At 48.0% G+C, this 26,512-nt stretch overlaps 1 protein-coding gene across 1 annotated transcript in view; it reads left to right on the top strand.

Annotated features, from left to right (window-relative positions):
* The window catches only part of PAIP1 (poly(A) binding protein interacting protein 1), a 637,739-nt gene that overhangs the window by 256,233 nt on the left and 354,994 nt on the right, over positions 1–26,512 (top strand). The gene's annotated exons all lie outside the window — the stretch shown is intronic.

The following is a 26,512-nucleotide window of genomic DNA, read 5'->3' as shown; positions in this document are numbered from 1 at the left end:
CCAAGTATTTGTATGGGAGACTGAGTATGTGTGTGGGTGGCTGAGAGGTGTATAACTCTGTGCATAGATGTGTGAGCAGTTGATTCCCTAGGTGTATGGCTTCAAAAGTGCATGTAGAAACAGCTGTATGGACAGTTGACTGTGTGCATGAGTATATTGGTGAGTGAATGGATATCTCAGTTCTACATGTCAAAGTAAGTACATATGTAAAACACACTCCATGTGAGAGTTGACATATATAAATAACTGAACATAAGAGCCAGTGAATGTGAGAGTGGCTGTATGAATCATTGTGAACTTGTATCAAGGATTGTATAAGAGAGTAAATATGTGTTAGTATATGTTTGAATAAGTAAGGTGTGTATAACTGTATAGTTGAGGAAATGGAGGTGTGATTGATTCTTTGCATGACTGACTAGGTGTGTGAGTAACTCCATGGATGTGTGACAGTCTGTGAGTGCCTGTTTACACTGAGTGTATCTAAGGTTATATTAGAGTCTGAAGATATATTATCACATAAATGATATCATCAGTGATGTAATCAGTAATGTCAAATGAGATGTCAGTGATGTCATCAGTGATGTCATTTGAGATGTCATCAGTGATGTCATCAGTGATGTCATTTGAGATGTCATCAGTGATGTCATCAGTGATGTCACTGACCATGTCATGAATGATGTAATATGTGACATCATTAGCAGTGGATTGCGGGTCCGCAATATATAGTTAGTGCAACTAACTATATATGGAATTTCAATGGTTTTGTGCAAATAAAATAAGGTTTTTTAAATGCTAATCCCTAACTATATATGGTCTATAACCTATGGTTTTTTCAGTGAATTTTCAAGGTTTTGTAAATGCAAATTCCTAACTATATATGGTCTATAACCTATGGTTTTTTCTGTGAATTTCATTGGTTTTTTAAAAGCTAATATCTATAGCTGTAAAATATATTCTTTATTAAGTGACGTATCACGTAGCCCGTGAGACGCCTCATGATGCATCGCATAACCGTGACGTATCGTCTCTGCAGCGCAAACCAAACCCAAAACGTAAGCGCGCCAAAACACGCTTAAAGATATATATATATTTTTTTAACCTTAATTAGACAAAATCCACACGTGCACATATCACAAACGTTCAAAAAACACAATATGTCGGACTCCCGTTACGCTGCCGGTTAGCTGCCCGGTTAATGTACCAGAAAGCACCTTTACCGCGAAAAATCGCATTTTTTTTTTCACCCCCCAGGGAACTTTAATAGCCCCCTCATCAATCCTAGGGGTTCAGGAGGGGTCTGCCTTACCCCTTTCATTCATTTACACCTTTTTTCCACCTCTTGTCTCTCGATCCCACAGAGAGACAAGATGGCGGCCGCTCCAGACTGTTTACAATGATTACAGCCAATCAGCTTCTCCTCAGACTCCCGTTACACTGCCGGTTAGCTGCCCGGTTCGCGTACCAAGACGCGTCTCTACGGCGAAAAAATCGGAATTTTTTTTTTTGGGCCCAGCGTGGCTCTATAATATCCCCTCATCAATCCTAGGGGGTCAGAAGGGGTCTACCTTGCCCCTTTCCTTCATTTCCCCCTTTGTTTTGGCCTCCTCTTGTCTCTGGATCCTACCGAGAGACAAGATGGCGGCCGCTCCGAACTGTTTACAATGTTGACAGCCAATCAGCTACTCGTCAGACTCCCGTTACACTGCCGGTTAGCTTCCCGGTTAGCTGCCCGGTTCGCGTACCAAGACGCGTCTCTACAGCGAAAAAAACGGAATTTTTTTTTTTTTTTTTTTGGGCCCAGCGTGGCTCTATAATATCCCCACATCAATCCTAGGGGGTCAGAAGGGGTCTACCTTGCCCCCTTTCCTTCATTTCCTCCTTTGTTTTGGCCTCCTCTTGTCTCTCGATCCTACCGAGAGACAAGATGGCGGCCGCACCGGACTGTTTAGAATGTTGACAGACACCGGAGAGCCAATCAGCTTCGCTTCGCAAAGTTCCGATAAGCGAAAAGTACGCGAACCGGAGCGCTGCCCGGAGCGCTGTTACAGATATATATCTTGATTTAAACGTTAATTTCTCAAAATCCACTGAAGCACATATATTGAGACCTAGCAAAGGCACATCGGGCTAACAGTCCCTACAATTTTGCCAAGTTTCGTGCAAATCCATTCAGCCGTTCGAGCTAAAAGTGAGTCCAACCGCCCTATGGAAAACTCAATGTTAAAAACGCGTTTTGGGACCCCCCTTTTTTCTCAGCCCCCCCTTGACGAAACCCCCCCAAATTTCCAGGAGCTGCTCAGAAACAAAATGTGCCATTTTCCTGAAAATTTCAGCCGATTCCGTCCACAAACGCCAAAGTTATTAGACATAGAATTTTCAGAAATCCCATAGGGAAAAAATCCTAACTATATATACCTACTGGCGACCGCCAGTAGGTAATGTATGTATGTATATATGTATATGTATGTATATATGTATATGTATATGTATGTATATATGTATATGTATATATATGTATATATGTATATGTATATATATGTATATATGTATATGTATGTATATATGTATATATGTATATGTATGTATATATGTATATGTATGTGTATATGTATGTATATATGTATGTATATATGTATATATGTATATATATCTAGATATTTCAATGTACAGGGATACATATAAAGATATATCCATGAAGAAAACACTAAATAAATACATAAATAAAATATTTATAAACGGGTGTATATATAGTTGTATGTATACATATATATTTGTACAGAGGTACATTCAACTATAGGGGTGTGTACAGTTTTCGTATAGGGCTGTATATATGTAGGTATATGTATACAGGTATACGTATGTATGTATATATATATATATATATATATATATATATATATATATATATATAAATGTGTGTGTAGAAGTGTAGGTATGTATAGGTGTATGTATGGGGGCATATACGCTCCACTTACCAGTAACACTCAGCGCATGGCGCCTGGGTTAAATATACAACATACATAATTTTCTGAAACAGACAGTGCTGCAGAAAGGACACAATGTATACTCTAAGCACACTGTTACTTCTAAGGGGTATTGGAGTCTCACTCAGCAAGACTACAAACCCCAAAATGCATGTTCATATCTACGCACGCTATACAGCATTTCTTTCACCAATGCAATATATACTTGCAGCACAACATTATGTTGCTTCAATAATAAGGGGGATCCAACTTCACTAATGGACTGATCACCATGAGAGGGGTGGGTTTACCACAACCACCCTCACCTCACACAACTATTGCAGTACAACGTTATGGTTGCTTCCACAACAAGGGTGATTCAACTTCACTAAATGGGCTGATCCCCATGAGCGGGGTGGGCTCACCACAACCACACTCACACACACTATGGGCATGGCGAGCCCAAAAGGTGGAAGTCTTCTCCTACAACAGAGACTGCCTTCACACCATAAGGGAGCCGGCAGCTCCTCAAGGGGAGTTAGCCACCGATTCCAATCTGAAAGCCGGCAACTGAGATTCACTGCGGCCTTTCTGAACACCATAAAGAAGCTGGGGCCTCTTCAATGGAGTTAACCAAGACTTCCAAAGGCATCCCGAATGGCCGGCCAACTGGGGTTCACCGCGACCATAAAATTTGCCAACTACAGTGGGGGGTGCACACCCTACCACCACGTGCTGCGCATACACACAGTAACACAAACACAATCAAAGCAATAACTCAAACATTGCATATGCCTACCCTATAGCAAAGTAGGTTGACTGGGATCATGTATGAATACATACCCCACATGTGGGCCACCGGAGGGGACCATAAACTACTCACCACAAGGAATATGGGCAAATGCAACACACACTTAACTAGGGCGTGTTCCCGTTACGTTGTTTCTCCCTTGCACGGAATCACAAGGCAGCTCAATACCAAATAACACAAGGCAATGGCCTAATAAAAATTAGGAGACCATTCGCAAGTAGTTAGCCAAAAGGCCCACTGGGCGCGATACACTCAAAGGGCCGTCACCTTCCTTGAACCCAGTGGCAAAACTAAGTCCAGGACAACTTCTCCTGTACAAGTCAATATTTGGGTAGACCACATGGGTGGAGTACTCTTCGTAAAGAAAGGATTAGCGCACACATATGTGGGCTTCTGCATCAAAATATATATATTAGATATATGGCTGACATAGCATCAGGTACGCTTGTATGTACAAGCTAAGGCAGATAATAGGGTAGGGCCTTTCTTTCCTCTACCCTCTTTTCTCTCCTAAGAACATTAACAGGACGCATAAGCAGGTAATAGCGCCCATGTTCTACAATACCATAACCACGGACGGGTGGTAACAAATGTCAACAGGGCATCAGCATGCCCCTGCAGTGGTCTGGGCTACCAAGGTGAGCGTTAGACAAGAAATACATACTCCAGTAAATCAACCAGGCACCCCAAAAAACCATTAAGCCGTATCTACTTATGGTAGTAAAAACCGGCCCATTGCATCAAAAAAAAAAAACAGGAAATCAGGTGTTAGCCTACACAAGGATGAATGGGCCTAGAACGTTTAACCATTTGAATAAAACGTCCATTGGGGTTGTTCCTGGTCACATCTAACATTTTGTAAGCAAATAACAAATTAATACGCAAAGTAGTACGTATATGGGTACTTTCCTCAAAGGAAAGCCGTATGGATACCTACTAGGTAAACAGGTTGGCCAATAATTAGCAGGAGGGGCACGGGCCCACTCTACCAGGAAGAGGGGTGCAACAATAGCCTTCTTGGCTAACACAACCTTTCAAGACATATGCCTGGCGGCAACATGGACTTCGGTGCACACGTTCACGAAGCACTACTGTGTGGATATACAAATGAACAAGGAAGCACAAGTCGGACAGAAGGTGCTTCAACATATATTCAACAACCAACGCTCTTCTTCCACCCAGCCGCCCCAAACGTAACTAAACCGCTACGAAGTCTATGTACTGCATAGTGAATCCAGAAAGATTCACGCTGCAAAACTAATATTTTCTCGCCTGTCTGTGTAGTTTTGCAGCTTGAAGATCTTTCTGGATTCACTAGCGAACCCACCCACCTCCGCCAGAAAGATGAGGCTGGAGAAGCAGGTGGTAATACAAGGATATATAGAGATATAGATGTTTGCATACATATGTAAACACACACATGCAAAAAAAAACAACAAAAACAGGTGTGTACATGTCAATAGGTATATAATATTTATATAGAAGTCTCCTTTTAAAAATCTACAAGTGTCTCTGTACTCTCAGCCTCTTAGGCAATATATATAGTAGACTTATTAAGCGATGAAAAAAAAAATCGCAAGGCAGAAGGGGAAAAAATGATCTGAGAGCCTGCGCACACACGATGGGGGTTGTAGCCTCACCAGGGGGATCAGGTTTCGCAACCTCCCACAGCAAAAAAAAAATAAAAAATACAAAGCACTTTCCGAACTCCAACCACTAGATGGCAAAATATGCACAGCATAGTGAATCCAGAAAGATCTTCAAGCTGCAAAACTACGCCGACGGGTAAGAAACTATTCGTTCTGCGTGTTGGAATTTCCAAGGCGGCACTCGCTCAGAGACTTTTTTCGTCGCCAGTGGAGTTGCGGTCTGTTGTACGCCTTTCCGCCTATACCACTTCTGCCCAGAGTGCTGAAGAAGATCAAAAGTAACTGGGCCCAAGTCATCCTTGTGGCCCCGGACTGGGCACGAAGGTACTGGTATCCTGAGCTACTCAGTATGTCAGTCGATCCCATGGTTCGTCTGCCTCTTCAGGAGGACCTTCTGTCGCAGCAACAGGGGACGGTCCTCCACCCGAACCTGTCCAGTCTCCACCTCCATGCTTGGAGATTGAGCGGCAACAGTTGAGGCCATTTGACTTTCCTCCTGAAGTCTGTAATATCATTCTGGCAGCCAGGCGTCTCTCCACAAAGTCGGTATATGCCTGCAGGTGGAACAGATTTGTGGCATGGTGCACAGCAAAGGCTGTGGATCCTCTCTCTGCCCCCCTTTCTGAGGTTCTTCTCTTCCTTCTTTCTCTTGCCCAGCAGGGCTCTGCTCTGGGCACTATCAAGGGCTACCTTTCTGCCCTTTCAGCCTTTCTAAGGCTGCCTGATCAACCATCTTTGTTCAAGTCCCCTATTGTAGCTCGTTTTCTTAAAGGCATCACAAACACGTTTCCACCTGTTCCCTTCGTGATGCCTCAGTGGGACTTGAACCTGGTTCTTACTTATCTGATGTGTGCTCCCTTTAAGCCACTTCACAACTGTCCTATCCGCCTTCTTATTCTGAAGACTGCTTTCCTGGTTGCCATCACCTCTGCCAGGAGAGTGAGTGAGCTCCAGGCTCTTTCCTCTAAACTTCCATTCCTTCCTGTCCATCCGGACAAGGTTGTGTTGCGGACTAGGCCCTCTTTCCTGCCCAAGGTTGTCACGGCCTTCCACATCGGGCAGTCTGTCACCTTGCCCACCTTCTTTCCGCCTCCGCAGCCCTCAAAGGAGGAAGAGCAGCTCCACCGTCTGGACCCAAAACATGAGCTCTCATTCTATCTGGATCGCACACGCCAGTTCCGGGTGGATGACCAACTCTTTGTTGGTTACGTGGGCGCTAAGAAGGGATGGGCGGTACACAAGCGGACCATCTCTCGGTCGGTCGTCTTGTGTATCAAGGCTTGTTACTCCTTGGCAAGGAAGGAGCCTCCTGTTGGGCTGAGGGCCCATTCCACTCGGGCCAAGGCGGCTACCACTGCCCTGGGCTGGGGTGTCCCCTTGCAGGACATCTGTCTGGCAGATACGTGGGTATCGTTGCACACGTTTGCAAGACACTACTGCCTTGACAGCCAAGTCCGGAGGGATGGCTTCTTTGGCCGTTCCGTCTTCCAGGACTTTCTGGTGTGACTATTGGTTCGCAGACCCACCACCGGGGTTGGTATTGCTGGGGTATCTATTCTAAGGTAAGGAATCTAATACTAACCTGTTTCTTTCAGATGAACAAGTTACTTACCTTCGGTAACGATATATCTGTAAGAAACAGTAATTAGTATTCGATTCCTTACCGCCTCACCCATCCTCCCCGTTCTGCCAACAGATATCTAGGGTTAAGGTCATCACCTTTCAGGGCCCTAATTTAAAGGCACCAGTGTTGTTTTTTGACGTGGCTCTCCGTTTTTGGCGGGGAAAAGCTGTGTCTAAGAACTGACGTCAGCACGCAGAGGCGGCGTCTAAGTACTCTGACGACGTCATCACGGCGCCCACGACGCCGACGACTGACGCGGAGCCGCATACGACGCCTACCGACGCGCAAGGGTACTGCTACGCAAAAATTTACGGATCCAACCTTACGCCTGGGGATACTAAGGTAAGGAATCTAATACTAACTACTGTTTCTTACAGATATATCGTTACCAAAGATAAGTAACTTGTTTGTTAGGGACACCCCTCAGCAGCTGATTGTTGGAACAGGACCCAGTCCACTTGAAAGCCCTGATTATAACTGTTGAGCTGTGAAACTTTCCCTTCGTAGTGCTAAATATAACCCTTTCACTCACTTCATCATGAAAGCACCTGTGGGACATCCCAATAATGCCTTTAAGAACTGAGACGCTTCGTGCGAGGGTGCACGCCACTGAAACCACCAGCACCATCAGCGGGGGAAGACATCGGGACTCGGTGTCCCAGGAGGCAGAGGAGCCGCGTGGAGGAGCGGCGGACCCTCCCACCTTCTCACCGGACCTTTACTGCGGCTCGCGCCTCCCGCTCCGCAAGAAAATTAACAATGCTGAGGAGGGGGGGAAGTAAATCTAAGGTACCAAAACATTCAAACTCCATTTTGACGTATCTTTCTTCTGCTGTGGGGGCCCTCACAAAGGAAATAGCGCACGCTGAACATGAACTGGGCCTGACACCCTCATCCCAGCCCAATTCCCCTAATACTCAAGTCATCCAGAATCCTGTTAAAGCTCCCCACATCCGCTTGAGGCTGAGGTGGTTATTGCTAATCCTTCTTTACCAGTAACTTCCAGTGCTGACAAACCCCCAGACTGTACCATAACGCATCTTGCTTCCTCTAGCGCCCAGCGGTGCGACCTATCCCCTAAACGGAAATGGGGAAAACTTAAAGTCCCTGTTGCGCTTCCTGGGGCTTCAGACTTTTTGGGAGATCAGATGGAGGCCCTTTTTACTGCTGGGATTGAGCCTTTACTCATTGGTATCGCCAAGGATATTGTGGACACTTTGAACACCTGTTTGGAAGGACTCTTAAAGAAGTGTTCTCTTCTGGGCAAACTTGTACATGATCACACCTTGCTTTTAAAAGCACACAATGTGGGGCCTGTAGGGAATGGTTACAGTAGCAACAGGGGTACTGAGGGGGCAAAAATAGGGGATTCGGGACTACCCCATAGTGAGATGGTGCAAGCTAAAGTTGACGATAGGACAAGAGATCCCTTAATTCCCCGTAAAGGTCTGGAGGTTACTCTATCTGACCCCAATACTTCTGCTCGCCCAACCGAACAACCTATGGCTTCCAATAATAAAAGGGTGAGACTAAGCCAAGTTAAATTGCACTTACCACCGGATGCTGCCCCTTTTGTTGCAATCTTTACTGGGGTATCCCCGCTCATTGAGGGAGAGTCTGAATCTGTTTTAGACCTTTATGGCAAGAGCACGTATATGGTGTGATGATGTTTGTAGCGGGGCCCCAATCTCTGATAGGATTATTTTTGCAAGAAGGGTGGGTTGGATAGGGCGGTGTGAGAAGTCTGTACAAGGGGATTGTGTGCTTATCAACTTTGATAGGGCTAATTTGGCAGATAGACTGTTTTGGGACGGGCCACATATTTTTCAAGAGACCAATTGAGACCTGTGCCTCTGGGTTATTTTTATCCCCCCTTTACAAAACCCCATGGTGACCATCAACCACCATCTCGGAGGCGGGGGTCGATTCCAGTACTGGGGGGGGACACATCGAGCCGAGCACGATCGCATTAATACCCTAAGGACAGATACTGTAGTTCCGGCACCTATTCCCTATTTAGCATTCAGCCCCGTTGTGGGTAGTGGGATGGTCCTGAGCAATCGCTTTGCCCCTCTGTCAGGCCTAGAAGATAATGACTGACTGGCGGGCACAAGGCCTGTTCCTACGGCCGAGGCTCCTATTCCTGACAAGGGCACAGCTTGTAAAATCCTCAGTTGGAATGTGGCTGGAGTCAGAGCTAAAAGAAGTAATGATGAATGGGATAGCTTTGTTACTAGCCACGATATTGTGGCATTGCAGAAAACATGGGATACCTCGCCTGGGTTTTGGTTGGATGGTTTTTTAAGCTTTGCCGTCCCGGCAGTCCCTAGCACCATTGGTAGAGCCAAGGGAGGTCTCATTCTCCTATTTTCTTTAAAACTCAAGGGGGCTTTAAAATTAAATAATAGTAGCTCACCAAATCTCTTAATCGTGGAAAGAGAGGTTTCACCTAGCAAGAAAACCCTCTTTATAAATTTTTACAACTCCTGGAACAGGGATAACGATAATGACCACATCTCTACCCTGGAATCATTTTTACTATCTGTCAGTCAAGATAACAACACAAACGATGAGTGCGTCCTATTGGGCGATTTTAATATTTATCCTTGTAATAACATGTGTAATATAGGCGACCCCTTGGGCTTCCCTAGTACAGGGGAAATTCATTTTGAGCACACCAAGGCCGGAGAGGCATTAGAAGAATTTTTAGCTAATTTTAACCTATCTGAACCAACAACCTCGGATGGGAAGATGAGAACAAATACTTATAAAGGCTCAGAACCTGGGTATGTTATAGACTATATATTTGTTACCCCAGGGTTTTCCTGTGTAACAGTAGTCTCCTTGTTCAGCAATCAAAACCCTGTTTTACTTGAAGTAAAATGGGGGGACTCTGTGGGATCAATGTCATGTCCTGCTAAGACGAGGTCAGTATTACGCCCTGTGGACCAGGGGAGAAGGATAAAGTGGGCAAACGTGGTCCCTGAAACTTTTTACGCAGACCTCCTCCCAAAAATTGAGGGTTACATGGCCATCTGTGGGGACCTGAGAGCAACTAACCACGATATAATGGGGGCATTTGAATCTATATGCACACATATCTCCTCAGATCTGACAGCAAAGCTAGGGCAGGGGGCAAATATTCATCGTCGATGGTTCGACACCAAGTGCTCAAAAGCACACAGAGCACTTATGTCAGCCTTAAAACACAACCCGAAAGACAAGGCGGTCATCGCACTGCTTAGGAGAGAGTGCAAGCAAGCTATCAAACAAAAGGAAGGATGATATTAAGGCAGCGGCTTGGGACAATCTACTCTCAATAGATGTTCTTAGGAACAGCAGCAAATTTTGGTCTATAATTAATGGGCCTTATTTCTCGGATTCGGATAATCGTGTCACTGACTATGTCATTCCCGACGATAAATGGCTGAGCCATTTTAGAGCAGTCTTTGGTGATTTGTACTCTGCAGTCCCTGGCTACATAGGGATAATCCCTGAGGCTGGACCAGTAGTTTTTAATGAGACAGAAGTAGAGCTAGCAATTTTAGAGTCAACTAAAAATAAAGCCTCAGGACCAGATGGGGTGCCAGTAGATTTCTATAAACACTCCCCGAAACTCTGGGCAAGAATATTGTCTAATATATTTAATGCTGCCAACGGAAACCTTTTTCCTACTTCTTGGGCTACTTCAATTATAGTGCCGATCTTTAAAAAAGGTCGACGTGATGACCCTGGGTGTTATAGACCCATATCCCTCCTAGATTCTGCTATAAAGATCTTAGGCAGAGTTCTCCTGGTTAAGTTGAGGGCCAGTATTGAGGGGTGTGGGGGGTTATCTAACATCCAGTATGGGTTCAGGGAGAAAAGAGGTACCCTGTAGCAGTGCTCCAATCTGCACATGCTTATCGCCAGGTATACAGTAGCCAAGGAGGGGTCTTTGTTTTTGGCCTTTATGGACCTCTCCTCGGCTTTTGACCTGGTGAACAGAGCCAAGCTATGGGCAATTCTCTTGGAACTTGGTATTGATGGGGCTCTAGTCAAAATTATGGCATCGCTCCACCAGGAGCTGTTCTCCCAAATCCGGGTCACCAACGAGGGAAGGTGCACTTCTAGCTTTAAATCTATGCGTGGAGTGCGCCAGGGCTGTATCTTCGCCCCCCTCCTCTTTACCATCTATATCAATGGCCTAGGACAACATCTGGAGGAGGTGGGCGGGGACGTTCCGGGTATAGGAGAAACCAAGATTCCTGCTCTCCTATACGCGGACGACGCCGTCCTTATAGCCCGCACTGGCAATGGCTTGCAGCTTTTACTTGATGCATTTGGGGCATTTATGGACAGGTTGGACCTTAAGGTAAACGCCAATAAATCTCACACCATGGTGGTTGGATTCCACAGAAATAGGGGTAAATCAAAAATGTTTAAATGTAAGGGAGAGGTGGTCACAAGGGTAGCTGTTTTCCCATACCTGGGGGTGCTCTTTGACGAGAGAGGCTCCTTGGGCCCTCAGGTAAGGGCAAAGAGTTTCTGTGGCCAGATCTACCGCGGCACTCATGGGTTTCACAAAAAGGTTGGGGGCAAGGCCGATGGAGGCCCTGCTCAAGGTCTACAATGCTAAATGCATCTCTATTGCGATGTATGGGTCGGCCTTATAGGGACATGTACATTTAGAAACAATCCAGGGGGTAGAAAACAGGTTCCTGCGATCTGTGCTGTCCGTGCCCCAGCCATCTCCCACTTTTTCTACGCATGCGGAGATGGGCCTGGACTATGTCACCGATAGGCTTAACCTGGCGCCATTAACATTCTAGCTTAAGACCTGGCTTAATAAGGAACTAACCCTCAACCATGCGATTTTAACTGATGTAATGTCCCTAGATAATTCCCACAAAGTGCCCTGGTTGGAGTACCTGAGACAATCTTTTGAACATCTGGGACGCCTGGATCTTTTCTCGTCACCATCCAGTATTAGGAAAGCGGATGTGAATTTGGTCAAAAAACAGTTTATGGAAAGGGCCTGTCTAGCTAGAGAGGACAGGGAACTGTTGAAACCTACTGTACGATCCCACTATATGCTCTTGGGTTCAACTTCTCTTGAGCATTACCTTATAACCGTCACTAAACCATTTCATAGGTTTTTATTGATAAAGTTCAGGTTTAATTTGATTCATTTTACTTGGGTTATTACCCAACTTGGGTTAAACCAGAGCTAGCTACCCCTTGCACTTGTGATCAATTCTCAACCCAGGACACAATGCACTTTGTAATGTTTTGCGGGCTCTTCTCGGACATTAGAAAAAAATACCTGCGACGTATTTTGAAGGAGGCTGGATTTACGCAAGTGAGACCGGCACTGGTTTTCCTTCAGTCCTTGAGTAGCATTCGCACTACATTTTGCGCGGCAAATTTTTTAGTGGCGGCTTCGAGGATTAAATTGCGTAACGCCCCACGGTCTGACACATAATGAATTTGTATCATGCTATTTATTTATGTGCTTTTAATCTTTATGCTATTGTATTCCATATATTGAAAATGTATCAAATGTATCAAATAATTTTATATGTGTATACAAGTATGTTTTTATGCCTTTTATGATTTTTTTTTAAATCGAATAAAGTGTATTTGACTGACTGCCTTTAAGAACTGGTGTCCCATTTTCATTTCTGTTACCTGCTTTCGGGATTCAGCATGCATTTTGTGTTCTGTTAAATAAGATTCCTTCCAGACACTGATCCTATTACTGATGGTAAGGGCAGTATTTCAATGCAATGTTTTGTTCTTGGACGTGGCACTTCGTCAATATGGTGTGCCAAGTTATTAGTAAGTGGTTAATTATGCGTTGTCCCTGAGGATGTTAAGCAGTCAACTCCCTTTTACTCTCCTTAGAAATCTCGCCGTGTGACACAGATCGCAAGTCAGCAGTATTCAAGCATAAGTAAATCATTCAACAAGTTTAAAACATAGGGGCTAATATAAGGATGCTCTTCTCCACTTTACAGTACTAGAAGTTTCCTTCACACTCAACCTAACGCGTAACAGCTATATGATGATGAAATTGTCCGGATATTCAGGTGTCCTTACAAACGGTTGGAGTCGTCAATTGTCATAATTTAAGACTTCAGGACGAAAAAACCCAGCATCCTCTGTCACCTTGAAGCACTACACTCCGAAAACTGCTACGTCATAAAGGACTTCCGGTAATGTGCATATACTTGAAGGCAATGACTACTGAACTTGCCTGCCTGGCCCCTGTAGGTGTTCTTGGTTTTGGGTACCTTTGGAACCCTATTTACTTTCATGTTTAACTCAAGCAGTACACTTGTGGTATATTTTCAGTAGCAACAACATACATAGTTTTCCTGCTTTTCTTGCCAGTTTCGAGGGCTGTGGTTATTTTCTCTGCCTTCTGTCTGGCCTTTTATACTTGCTTCACCCCTCCGAAACCAAACAGAATTGAATATTCCACTCAGTAACTCAAATCAAATCAAAATTTACTTTATCCGGTTTTCTTCGTATACAAAACCATAAAAGTACAGTTCAAGAGAAAGATTTCAACATCTCAATAATCTTAAACAAATATGTTAAAATTCATTTAAAATGTATTAGCAGGGGCGTGGCCAAGATGGCGACGAGATCGGACGCGCTTTCCCCGAGCGCCTGCCGACAGCGATCATTAGCACGGGCCCTCGGCCGGTATAGCGCCTGTCGGTGCCCGGCGGTGGTGGCCCTGACCCCAGGGAGCATCCGGGGGGGGGCAACTTTCGCCTCGGACTTGGAGGCCGCGAAAGGCATCTGGGTGACCGCGGACAGGGCGGACGCTGAGGTGGAGCGCGGCGAGGCGGCTGAGCCGAGAGGACGGTGAGGACCGGCCCTGTTAGAGCGGAACCCCCGAAGAGGCACCGGAGGGGACCGCCCGCAAACAGGCAACGGAGCGAGGGCCGGGGCTCCGTCTCGCGGGAGAAAGGACGGAGGCGGCGCTCCGGCGGCCCGCTATTTTACGGAGCATCGGTGGCGGCGGCCTGCTGAAATCCTAGCCTGTGGTGAGCGGCCCACACACAGGTGAGGCAGGACCTCAGAGAGCTCAGCGGGGAACCGGACGGCCGGGCACAGCAGCGGATAGGGTGGACTCCTGACTGATCGACCGGGGAGACGAGGCGAACCGCCATTTTGTGTATTTGCCTCGCGCCTTGGCAGCAGTGATCAGTCTGAGAGGCTCATGGTGGAGGGCCCCGGCTGCTCCCGCTGAAAGGGGCAGGCATGCATTGGGACTGTGAAGGAGCACCCCAGGCAGTAGACGGGGGGTGCTGGTCTCGAGCCTCCCACCAAATATCGCCCGACGCGGGACCTGGGCCCTGTGGAGTTGTGTTGGGAGCCTGGAGAGCCCTGAGACTGGAAGCCGGCCCTGCAATTGGGGTGTGGACCCACAGGTGGAGGAGGTAGCGGAGACGGCACGTTGCGCTGGCGCCTGGTTTTGCCCAGGGACACTGGGGTTCGGACCCTGGAGCTCATCGCAGGTGCTTGGACAGTCCGGAGGAGAGTGGTCACTCGCCGAAGCATCGGAAGAGCAGGCGGCGCCTGAAGTGCAGCAAGGAGCAGCAGTGGTGATTGCCAGGGTTAGTGAGGCCCTCCTCTGGCGACAGGGAGCGGACGGCTGCGGGTGTCGGGGGGTCGCATGACGACTCCCGGAGAGACTGGAGGCCAGGGAGAGGTCCGGCGGGTCGACGATGTCTGCTGCCAGAAACAGGAAGGAGAGAACGGTCAAGGACCTTTTTGCGTTGACCCAGGTGAAACCCCCTGGCCAAGGATATGGCGGCTGGATCCTCAAAACGCGCGGTGGAGACATGGGAAGGCAAAGACTTGATTACGAAGGCCTTCCTAGAGTCCCTCTTCTCCGCCTTGCGCGAGGACATCCAATCCCTGAAGAAAGAATTTACGGATGAGATTAAGGAGGTCCGTAGAGACATGGATGGTATCGGGGAAAGAGTTGCGGACCTCGAAACTAAAAGCGACTCCAGGGACTTGGAGATAGAGGGGCTGCGCCAAGAAGTAGGTCGCCTTCACGACCAGCACGTGGACCTCCAAACTCATATTGAGGACCTTGAGAATCGTTCCCGGCGCCATAATGTACGCATTCGGGAGTGACCATGGCGGAGGACACCAAGGATCTTCTGGGCTTCACCAACGGTCTCTTTAATCACATTTTGGGAAGCTCGCCGGAGGAAGAGATACGTATTGATCGTGTACACAGAGTGGGCCCGCCGCGCTCCCCTAAGGCCCCCCTGCCCGATATCCTGGCATGTGGACAAGACTTCCGCACTAAAGAGGAGATTCTCCAAAAGGCCAGGCAGCTGCACCCTCTTTACTACCGGGGACAGGCACCAGTCTTGTATCAAGGCCTGTCCGCCATCACCTTGCAGAAGCGACGGCTCTTCAAGCCGGTTACGGTCTTTCTACAGCGCACAAAATTCCCTATAGCTGGGGTCACCCCTTCCGACTAATGTTCAAAAAAGACAACAAACTGTTCCAATTGAGATACCTGACAGAGGCTTGCAGATTGTTGGGGATAGATCCGACGGAGGAGATGGACGGAGAAGCGGACCCCACGCCGGACAGAGACGATGGAAGGCCCAGATGGCAGCAACAGCGCAGAAGACTACGAGTCAACAAGCCTCCGGCAGCGGCGATCGAGGAGGGGCAGCATGCAGCCGTGGCGGCGGTGTCCTCCACTCCGGAGGGGGCCCATGTAGGAAGGTAGATACCTGACTATGGTTACCCCCAACTATCTTCCTGGTGTTTTGCTGGTTTTCTGACTTAGTTGACCTGGGGCCCTGCTATTCAGGACCCCAGGCCCACTGCTCTCTCTTTAAAATGGATTCCATGTACCTTAGGTACATTTCCAATTGGTACTGGGCCGCCTTATCAGACCCTGTACCCAGGGCCTACCAGGGGCTGAAGCATGTATTATGCCACCCCTGGCTGGCCATCTAAATCTGACACAACTGGCTGCACGACAGCTGGGGCAAGGTGGTGTAATCACCCTTTGCTTTAGATATAGTATGCCTATATCTAACCCTAAAATGGACACACAGATTCCTATCAGTCACTCCTATGGCAGGCCTTGACAATCCTGAAGGCAGAGTGCTTGGAATCGTGTGAGATGGTGCTCTGGCATGAGCTGAGCCCGTTTGCAGCTGGCGGAACCAAGTCCTGATAGCTGTTCCATGATAACGCATACCATATACTCTTACGTGCATTATAATCCTCGCGGTTAAATGCTATCTTTGGTATCGCTTTATCAAAACATGTCAAGTAAGGTGTCATACGAATTGGAATACTAACCCCTCGCCAATTCTGGCGACGGGGTTAGCATTCCACCCTTCTAGAGGGACACGACATGTAGGTAACTGTGAACCCCGGTTAAAGTTAACTGAAGCCTCAGCTCCACAAAATGGACGCTGCCACCACAGACATGAGTCTGATCTCCTGCTGCTGGGAGTCCTTCCAGCGAGGAGAGCTTGGACAAAGGGTTTCCTGTCAGGGGCGGTGCTAGCACCATCCCAGACAGGTTTTTGTGTATCCTGGGTAGGCAGGGCTTTACAGGAAGGTGACTGCAAGTGGCACCCCGGTGCTCACTACGCATCTGCCGGCTAGAACCAGTTCCAGGGGCACACCAGCCCCTGGCCTGGGGAAAGTCCGGCATGGGAGAGGGGTGTAACCACCCCCCTTCCTGGTCCCACCCCTAGGGCAGAACCTAGTCGCGTACCCACCCCTTTCTTTAGGATAAAGGCAGGAGCGGGGACCCTTCCAAATGAGATCATCTTTGAATCAAGAAACTACTTTCTACGAAAGGAACTCTCGACTTCTTCTCCTCAAGATTTCTCCCTTGTGGCTAAGGAGTAGGCACCCTGCATCCGCAGGCACCATCTAAGAACTCTGCGGTTTGCTGCACGTCCTTCCTCAGGAATCCCACCGACCAGCACGACGAGACCCGGCTTCCCTGGCACCTCTGACCTCTACCTACCTCTACAGCTAAGCTGAGAACCGTAGGTGCGACGAGACCTTGAGGGACCGGCCATCATCAGAACTGCACGACTTCTATCCAGCACGACCGCCGAGGGATCCTCTGGTGAGTGCTTTGGGGTCCGAGAAACCCCGACCCCGAGCAGCTCCAGCACCAAAGTCCAGCCCCCCAGCATCTCTACGATCTACGTGGGGCCCTTCTGCTTTGTGGCTGCTCACCGCGTTGTCTGGCTCCTAGCCCGCTGGCTTGTGGCCTTCCCGACGACGATCAACGACGACAACACTGCTGGTCTGGTTGCTCCAGACTGGCCCTTGCTCCCTTCCAAAAGAGGAGCACCCCGGACCCTCCTGGTCCACTCCAGACGCCATTTTAGGTCCACCGCGTGGGTTTGAATTTGCCAAGACTTGTTGCCCCAATCCTGGGTCCAGCGACGTCGACAGCATCAACCATAGTGGAACAGCTCGCACCTCCTTCCTGGTCGCCGACGACGCCTCCTGGTCCGTGAGACTGCAGAGCCCAGCGTCGCCCACTCACCTGGTCGAGGTGACTACCATCCGGTGCCCTCCTGGTGCCATCTGATCACTGGCGAGTGGTCACGAACTTGGTCCCCTCTGCTTTCAGGTGTCATCCATCTTCGATCCAGGCTTGGATCACTTCGAACTATCTTCACTGGTCGCCTGCCAGCAACTTCTTTCTTCAGGCTCCTGGTCCGTCAACGAGGATTCCCGACGTCTTTTGAGACCTATGCAGCTGCAGCCCATGGGCTAGGTAACTTCGGCATTTCGGTGCCCCAGCATAGCCTCACTATCCAAGGGTCCAGAGTCACTGTCGTTTTCGACCTACCTTATCGGGTTCGCCCGAGAGCACTAACTTTGCTTTTACTAGCTCCCATAGACTTTGTCCCGCATCCCGCGTGAGAGTGCACACTCTGCACCCGAGTCCCCTAGGCCTCCTACTAGTAATCTGAAGGTTCAGTAACGTAGTCCTAGCGATTTCAAAGCCTATTAGTACAGTACTTAGCTGCTAGTAATTTCGCATTCCACTTCCATAGTATATGGTTTTTCGTGCCCCTCTGGCATTTGTGTAAATTGTGCAACTTAAAGTATTTTCGTAAGAGTTTTGCTGTGTGCTTAGTACCCTGTCCTCATAAAGAGTACAGGGCTGTTGTGATCTAAATAAATACACTGTTTATTTTCATAACACTTGTGTGGTGTCCTTTCACTTGGTGTTCAAGGGGTATATGTGATGGTATAACAGCTGGCTTAACACGCCCTCTAGAGTTTAGCCCGAAGACTGCTCGTATCCACGCTACTAGGATAGCTGGTCTATAAGGTTGACTTACAACCAATCACCAAAAGGGTTGTTTGGACTGATACAAAGTGCTCACTAGAATAGTGAACATTATATATCAGGCCAACTTCTCACAGCCCAGCCCAGCCGACTCATGCCCTACATTGGTAGGGCGGTTTTGGTAGTAAAGGACCTGCTGTCGGCGGAAGACCGGGACTCGTGAGTGAGGTGCAGTCTATCTTCCCCGAGGTGACACTTTACCATTCATCCTGGGATGATGGACATTGACTTTGAGGGTACGGGGGATAGTTGTAATGGTTTTACTTCAATCTTGGGCAGGTAGTTTTGGCGGGATGGGGGGGTTCCGGATCCGAGTATGGCTAGGGGTGTGTGAGAATACTAGGGTGTGCATCGATGTGGAGCTGCCGGGGCAGAGATGTCGCAGGTGGTCAAAAGAACTGCGGGACAGGCGGAGGCTGGCGAGTGGGCCAATGGTCAGGGTGCTGGAGCGTGTGAGGGGAATGCTTCCTTATGCCTGCGACTGAATTGTGCGTCCTCACGCTGAATGTACGTGGGATTAATAACCCCGTGAAACGCCGGGCGGTGTTGTCCCTGTTGTAGCATTCCAAAGCAGATATCCGTCTATCCACATAAAGAGGGTAAGAAATGTCCGTCATGTCCACTCACGTTCGATTTTCTTCCGGCCAAAAATATGGCTAACACCGGGATACCAAAGCACAAAAACTATAATCTGAAAGTCGGTCTGATCAATACAAGGTCACTGGTCAAACACAATATACAAACATCCGAATTAATAAACGGACAGAAAACAGATATATTATTCGTCACTGAAACATGGGCAGACGAGGCATCAGATGCCGACTTAGCCTTAGCTATTCCAGACGGATACTCTCTCTCTAGAGTTGACAGAAAAATTAAACGAGGAGGAGGATTAGCGATTATAGCTAAGGATTCGCTGAAGATAAAAACCTCAGATAAAGGTAATACCGCAGACTGCGAAATGTTGTCATTCCAAATAAAGATCACAGATAACCACACTTTTAATGGAATACTAATATATAGACCACCCAGTGCGAAAACCGCCCTATTCGACTTACTAAGCCCCTTTCTTGAATCTAGTGTGACATGTCCCGACTATACCATCCTAGGTGATTTTAATCTGCACTTAGAGAAAAAATCAGATCCCAAGATAGCAGCATTTATTGATGCAATGGCTAACTTTGACCTGCAAAACAAAGTCAACGTCGAAACTCATAATGCTGGACATACACTAGACGGGATTTTCTCGTCGTGTCAGAACCTACACAATGTAGATACCCTCCCTATTCCATGGACAGATCATAAACTAGTAACTTTCATGCTGGAAGTTAAAAAGGAGACGGGAAGACCAGTGGAAATTATTAAGCAGGTAACATATCAGGACTGGTCAAAAATTGACAACCAGGCGTTCAAGGAGAAACTCCAAACATCTTATCCCACATTGGACGATAACTGTAATACAGCCTGTAAACAATTTAATGAGTGGATAGACAAGGCAGTCAACTCGGCTGTCCCTCAAAAAAAGGTAACTGTGAAAAGAAAAACCCCATCACAACCCTGGTTCTCAGACGCGCTAAGAACACAAAAACAAACGTGTAGAAGAGCAGAGAAAAAATGGAGAACTAACTACGACGCACACCTCAGACAAGAATATAACGTCACCTTAAACAATTATAAAAAACTAATAATTGAAGAAAAAGGTAGATACTTCACTAATAAAATTAACGAGTCAAAAAACTCCAGCAAAACTCTTTTTGACACGGTCAAAAAACTCTCAAAGTTTGAAAACAAAAATCAGGAAGCACTGTCATCAGAATTCTGCAATATACTTGGTGACTTCTTTGTCAGTAAAGTCTCATCAGTATACAATTCCTGCAAAAATCAGAACATTGAAACTTTGGAAAAAGATATATCACACCTAATTAACTCAGAGACCCAACAAGACCTAACATCAGCTTTTAGCTTCATACCCCCTACAGCTGAGCAGATACAGAAAGAAATCCTCACCACCAACTCAGGTAGTCCAAAAGACCCCTGCCCACCCCGAATTATGCAGGCCTGCTCCATTGAACTAAGCCTGGTTTTGGAAAAACTATTTTCAAAAATTATCACTACCAACACCTTCCCAGACGAATGGAAAATGATATCTATTAGGCCACTGCTAAAAAAAACCAATCTGGACGGCGAAAATCCCAACAACTATAGACCAATAGCCAGGATCCCTTTTGCTGCTAAAATTTTGGAGAAACTGCTAAATAAACAACTATCTCAACATCTGATGGACGGAGAATGGCTGGATCATTCTCAATTTTGTTTCAGGGCAGAACATGGAACTGAGACAGCCTTGATAACAGCAGTGGAGGAACTCAGGACAATAATGGATAACAGATCGAAGGCCGCACTGATATTACTCGACCTATCGGCGGCCTTCGATACGGTGAGCCACGAAATCCTCATAGCACGGCTAAAAACAGCAAACATACATGAGTCAACCTGTGCTCTTATAGCCTCATATCTGGAAAATAGAACCTTCTCAGTTGAATCAGAAGCAAAGTCGTAATCTGTTCAGCCTACCTTGTGGAGTTCCGCAGGGATCATCGATGAGCCCCACGCTTTTTAATTTATATGTAGCCCCACTCGCACAAATAATAAGGAGTGAGGGCTTCACCCCTATATCCTACGCCGACGACACCCAAATTGTGGTGTCAATAAATAAAGAGGTGCAAGACACAGCAACAAAATTCCAATGCTGCATGACAAAAATCAGCCAATGGATGCAAACGAATTGCTTGAAATTAAACGGCGACAAGAGTGAAGTACTGATACTAGGTGATGACACAAACATATGGTCACCTCTATGGTGGCCCGCAGATATGGGAAGATGCCCAGAGCCATCGGAAAAGGTGAAAAACCTAGGAATAATGCTAGACACCAATCTCTCATTTGACGCTCAAGCAAGCAAACTAGCTTCGTCACTCTGGTACATCCTGAAAATGATAAAAAAAATACTACCATACATACCACTTGATTCTCGCAAAACAGTGGTGACGGCATTGGCCTTGTCCAGATTAGATTATGGAAATGGCCTATATGTCGGAGCAAGGAAGAAAATCCTTCTTAAATTACAACGCCTGCAGAACGCAGCAGCGAGGCTGATATTGGAAATTCCAAAGTTCGAAAGAGTAAGCCATAAACTAAAAAGTTTGCACTGGCTCCCAATTGCAAGCAGGATAGAATTTAAGTCATTATGTTTGGCATACAAAGCAATAAATGGAACTGGATCAAAATTTTTAAAAACACACCTGCAACTGTATGAGCCAAATAGACTTCTGAGATCCGGACAAAGGAAACTCATAAAAATACCCAGATTCAGAAGAACAAACTGGGGAGGCAGAAGCTTCCTAGTGCAGACGGCAAAATCGTGGAACCAACTACCACTAGAATTAAAAAACAGTCCACCCTTGAAATCCTTCAGAAAGGGAGTCAAAACATTGCTTTTCGCTAAACAGCCCTAACTACATACCTTAGGAGTCAGTGGGAATCTCAGCGCTAAGACGCCTTTTGGCATTCGCGCGCTATACAAATTGAAAAATCAAATAAAATCAAATCCAGGAGACGCACTTGCTTTCCAAAGATTGCCGTAGGCTCAGGTCCCGTCACTTCCCAATACAATACTTTTCTTCGGCACCCACAAAGACGGCAGGAGTGGCGATTCTGGTGTCCCAGCGGTTTAAGGGGAGGGTGTTATGCAAGGGAGCAGAGCTTAAGGGGCACTTATTGTCCTGCAGATTTTCACTAGGAACAGACACCTTCACGGTTATTTCAGTATATGCTCCAAATGAGGGACAGGAGAGGTTTTTCCAGCAGGTGCTGATTGATGCAGCCTCTGCACCTGACAGACACTTTCTTGTGGGTGGGGGGGCCTTAACCTAGTATTCGATAACCTCCTTCCTAGATCAGCGCAGTGGTCCACACAGGCGGGACCCTTTCCGAGAAGGGACGAAGAAGAATGGAAGAACTAGGACTGACTGACTTGGGTCGTTATTTGGCACCCTTCTTGGCACTTGGGCATGACCCTCCTTGGGTGACCCTGTAGGTCGGGCCATTGCACATCGCATCGTCTAGCCTAGGATGACCCTGTCTGCTTGTCCCTTCATCCTAGGGCTGAAGGCCTGGTCGTCCAAGTGGCATTCGTCACACAGCCTTCTTCTCCTCTCCCGTTACTGCCTCCCGTCAAGGAGTCTCGTTGGTTGGAGACCTCTGGTTGTCATATTTTTGCATCCACTAGTTCGGGCATCCGTGCTTTGAACACAACTTGCGTGTTTGCATGGGCTACTTTTGCCCTTTAGGACACAGTAGAGGTATGTTTTCCCCCTCTCTTCCAGAGGGTCCTTGTACTGACCTGGCTTGTCTTCATCACCGAGACATGGCACAATTTACCATTAGATCGGCCTTGGATTCTACAGACTCGGTCAGGCCATTACCATTGCTCTGCGTCGCCATGCCTGGCTGTGCCATGGTGGTTTCCCTGAAAATATTCGGGAGAGTGTACTGGATTTGCCATTTGATGGAGTATCCCTTTTTGACAGTCATGCTTACTCAGCAGTTAACCACCTCCTGTCTTTCATGCCATAATTTCATGCTTTGCAATTCTTTTACAGACTATTACTTTCATGTGTAGTGTTGTTCTGGGTGCTGGGTTCATGCTGTAATTAATACCCAGGTGGTCTGGACGGCTTCTCGCCATTTTTTGCTGCCCTTTATTGCAGCTTATCAGCTGCCCCTAGGTGGGGTTGAGGCTTACCTTTGGTGGGGTATTTGTTGGCTACTGTGTAGGTGCCTCTCTTACACATAAGGCTTTTTAGACTCCTGTGGGGTCTTTTTCGCAGATTGTTGCCCTGCGGATGTGACTATGGTCTTTTTCTCCAGCATTAGGGGTGTCTTTCATAGATTCACATGCTTGAATATTCCCCGTCGTCAAAGTGGGAGTCCCACGGTACAGAAAAATAGCAATAAAAATGCTATAATATATATATATATATATACATATATATATATATATATATATATATATATATATATATATGTGTGTGTGAGAACATAACATAAGAAATAATAGAAGTAAATACACAACTAAAACCTCTAAAACAATTCCTACATAGGAATGCTTGATAGAGAGAGAAAATACTTGCAACATATCACTGTCAATATGTTAGTCCAAACTAAAGCCAATCAGGCGCCAGCACCCTCTAGAACCTTCTCCTCAGAAGCTCAAGCCCTCAGATTTTCTACCGCACGTCGTGTGAAGGGAGTCTCCCTGGGCTCTGCTCAGTTTTTTCCTCAATTCTTCTAGTTTCCAGTCTTTTCATCATGTCAAGTAAGAAGTCTTTATTCCGACCTTGCTCTTCTTGTGGGAGGTTGTGTCTTTTTAAAGAAGACCCCCACAAGAAATGTATTTATTGTCTCTACCCTGAGCATGAAGTTGGCAGTTGCAAGTTGTGAAGAACCTTTTCTACAAAAACTTTTAAGGACAGGGAAGGCCGTCTCCTCCTTTGGCTCCAACGTCTTAAGGTCAAGGATTCAGCTCTGTCTGATGCCTTCCGCTGCAGCATCTAAGCGTAGTAGTGTGCAGGATGTGCCCTCTCCTTTTCTGAAAAGGAAGAAACTTGCCCTGCCTTTGGTCTCTGTGGTGTCCTCACCGGCTCCTAATACTTCCACGCCCACGAGACCTGGCTCTCAGGCGTCTTCTGCTGCCTCACAGCGTGTTTCCACTCAAAAACGTGCTTCGTCATCGTCGGGAGAGTCTGAGTGTCCCGACGACAAGATCATCCGTGTCTACATCGTTGACGTCAATCAATCAATCAATCAATCAATCACACTTGTATAGCGCACTACTCACCCGGAATGGTCTCAAGGCGCTTGGGGGAAGGGGTCTGCTACTGCTCGAACAGCCAGGTCTTGCGTTGTCTCCTGAAGGCGAAATGGTCCTGGGTCAGGTGGGTGGGGAGGGAGTTCCATGTCTTGGCCGCCAGGTAGGAGAAGGATCTGCCTCCGGCGGTTGCTCTTCGAATGCGTGGTACGGCGGCGAGGGCGAGGCTAGTAGACTGTAGCTGGCGGGTGGGCGTGTAGAAGGTCAGGCGGTCGTTGAGGTACTTTGGGCCCAGGTCATGGAGAGACTTGTGTGCGTGGGTGAGGAGCCTGACTGTGATCCTCTTGTTTACGGGGAGCCAGTGCAGGTCCCTCAGGTGGCGGGAGATGTGGCTGTGTTGGGGGATGTCCTGGATGAGTCGGGCGGAGGCGTTCTGGATGCGTTGGAGTCATTTCTGTAGCTTGACTGTGGTTCCGGCGTAGAGGGTGTTTCCGTAGTCCAGTCGGCTGGTGACGAGTGCCTGGGTGACCGTCTTTCTGGTTTCGGTCGGGATCCATCGGAAGATCTTGAGAAGCATGCGTAGGGTGTGAAAGCATGATGAGGAGACTGCGTTGACTTGTCTGGTCATCGAGAGGGAGGAGTCCAGGATGAAGCCCAGGTTGCGTGCGTGGTCTGTTGGCTTGGGAGCGGTGCCCAGGGCTGGGGGCCACCAGGAGTCGTCTCAGGCGGAGGGCGATGGTCCCGGGATGTGGACTTCCGTCTTGTCTGAGTTCAGTTTCAGACGGCTGTTCTTCATCCACTCGGCAACGTCTTTCATTCCTTCGTGTAGGCTGGTTCTGGCGGTGTCGGGGTCTCTGGTGAGGGAGAGGATCAGCTGCGTGTCGTCGGCGTAGGAGATGATGTTGAGGTTGTGTTTGCGTGCGATGGTGGCAAGAGGTCTCATGTAGACGTTGAACAGGGTAGGGCTGAGTGATGATCCTTGCGGAACGCCGCAGATGACTTCGGTGGCCTCGGATCGAAACGGGGGGAGGCGGACTCTGTGTTCTTCCGGCGAGGAATGAGATGATCCACTCCAGTGCCTTCTCTTGGATGCCGATGTTGCTGAGGCGCTGTATTAGGGTGCGGTGGCAGACAGTGGTCAACGCTGCGGAGAGGTCCAGGAGGATGAGTGCCGCTGTTTCCCCGTTGACGAGCAGGGCTCGGATGTCGCCGGTGGCTGCGATGAGGGCGGACTCGGAGTTGTGGTTGGCTCTGAAACCGGACTGCGAGGGGTCGAGGGATCCATTCGTCTCGAGGAAGGCGGCAAGCTGTCTGTTGACGATCTTCTCGATGACTTTGGCAGGAAAAGGGAGGAGTGAGATGGGGCGGAAGTTTTTGAGGTCGGTGGGGTCCGCCGTTCTTTTCTTCAGGAGGTCTGTAAGCTTGGTGTGCTTCCAGCTCTCCGGGAAGGTGGCGGCGTCGAAGGAGGTGCTGATGACGTCTCGGAGTTGGGGTGCGATGGTGGTTTCGGCTTTGTTGAAGACTTGCTGGGGGCAGGGGTCAGTCGGAGATCCGGAGTGGATGGTGTTCATCGTGCGGGCTGTGTCTTCGGTGGTCACCGTGGTCCAGGTGCGGAGGGTGGCGGTGCGGGGCGTTGGTTCGACGGTTGGGTGCGTGGATGGTGTGCCGAAACTGTGGATGTCGGCAATCTTGCGGTGGAAGAACGCGGCGAGAGAGTCGCAGAGATCTTGTGAGGGAGTGATGTTGTTGTTGCCGGTGCTGGGGTTGGAGAACTCCTTGACGATGGTGAAGAGTTCCTTGCTGTCGTGGGCGTTGTTGTCCAGTCGTTCCTTCAGCGATTTCTTCTTGGTGGTGCGGATGAGCTGGTGGTGCTTGCAGGTGGCGTGTTTGAGGGCGGTCATGTTGTCAGTGGTCTGGTCGAGGAGCCAGGCTTTCTCGAGGGTGTGGCAGGTCTTCTTGGAGTCCTTGAGTTCGTCGGTGAACCAGGAGGCCTTCTTGCTTCCGGGTCTGCTGGGAGGGTTCTTCAGTGGTGCGAGGTAGTCGGCGCAGGCGGTCAGCCACTGGGTGAAGTTGCAGGCTGCTTCGTTGGGGTCCGTTGTGCTGGCGGGGGGGTTCTGGCTGAGGGAGGTGGTGAGCTGGTCGGCGGTGATCTTGCTCCAGCTTCTGTGAGGAACCTGTTGCGGGTTGTGGTGGGTTGTGGTTCTTCTGAAGCTGAAGTGGACGCA

Source organism: Lissotriton vulgaris, chromosome 3_1, assembly GCF_964263255.1.
Source record: "Lissotriton vulgaris chromosome 3_1, aLisVul1.2, whole genome shotgun sequence".
Classification (NCBI taxonomy): Eukaryota; Metazoa; Chordata; class Amphibia; order Caudata; family Salamandridae; genus Lissotriton; species Lissotriton vulgaris.
This window is presented reverse-complemented; position numbering and strand designations above follow the sequence as displayed.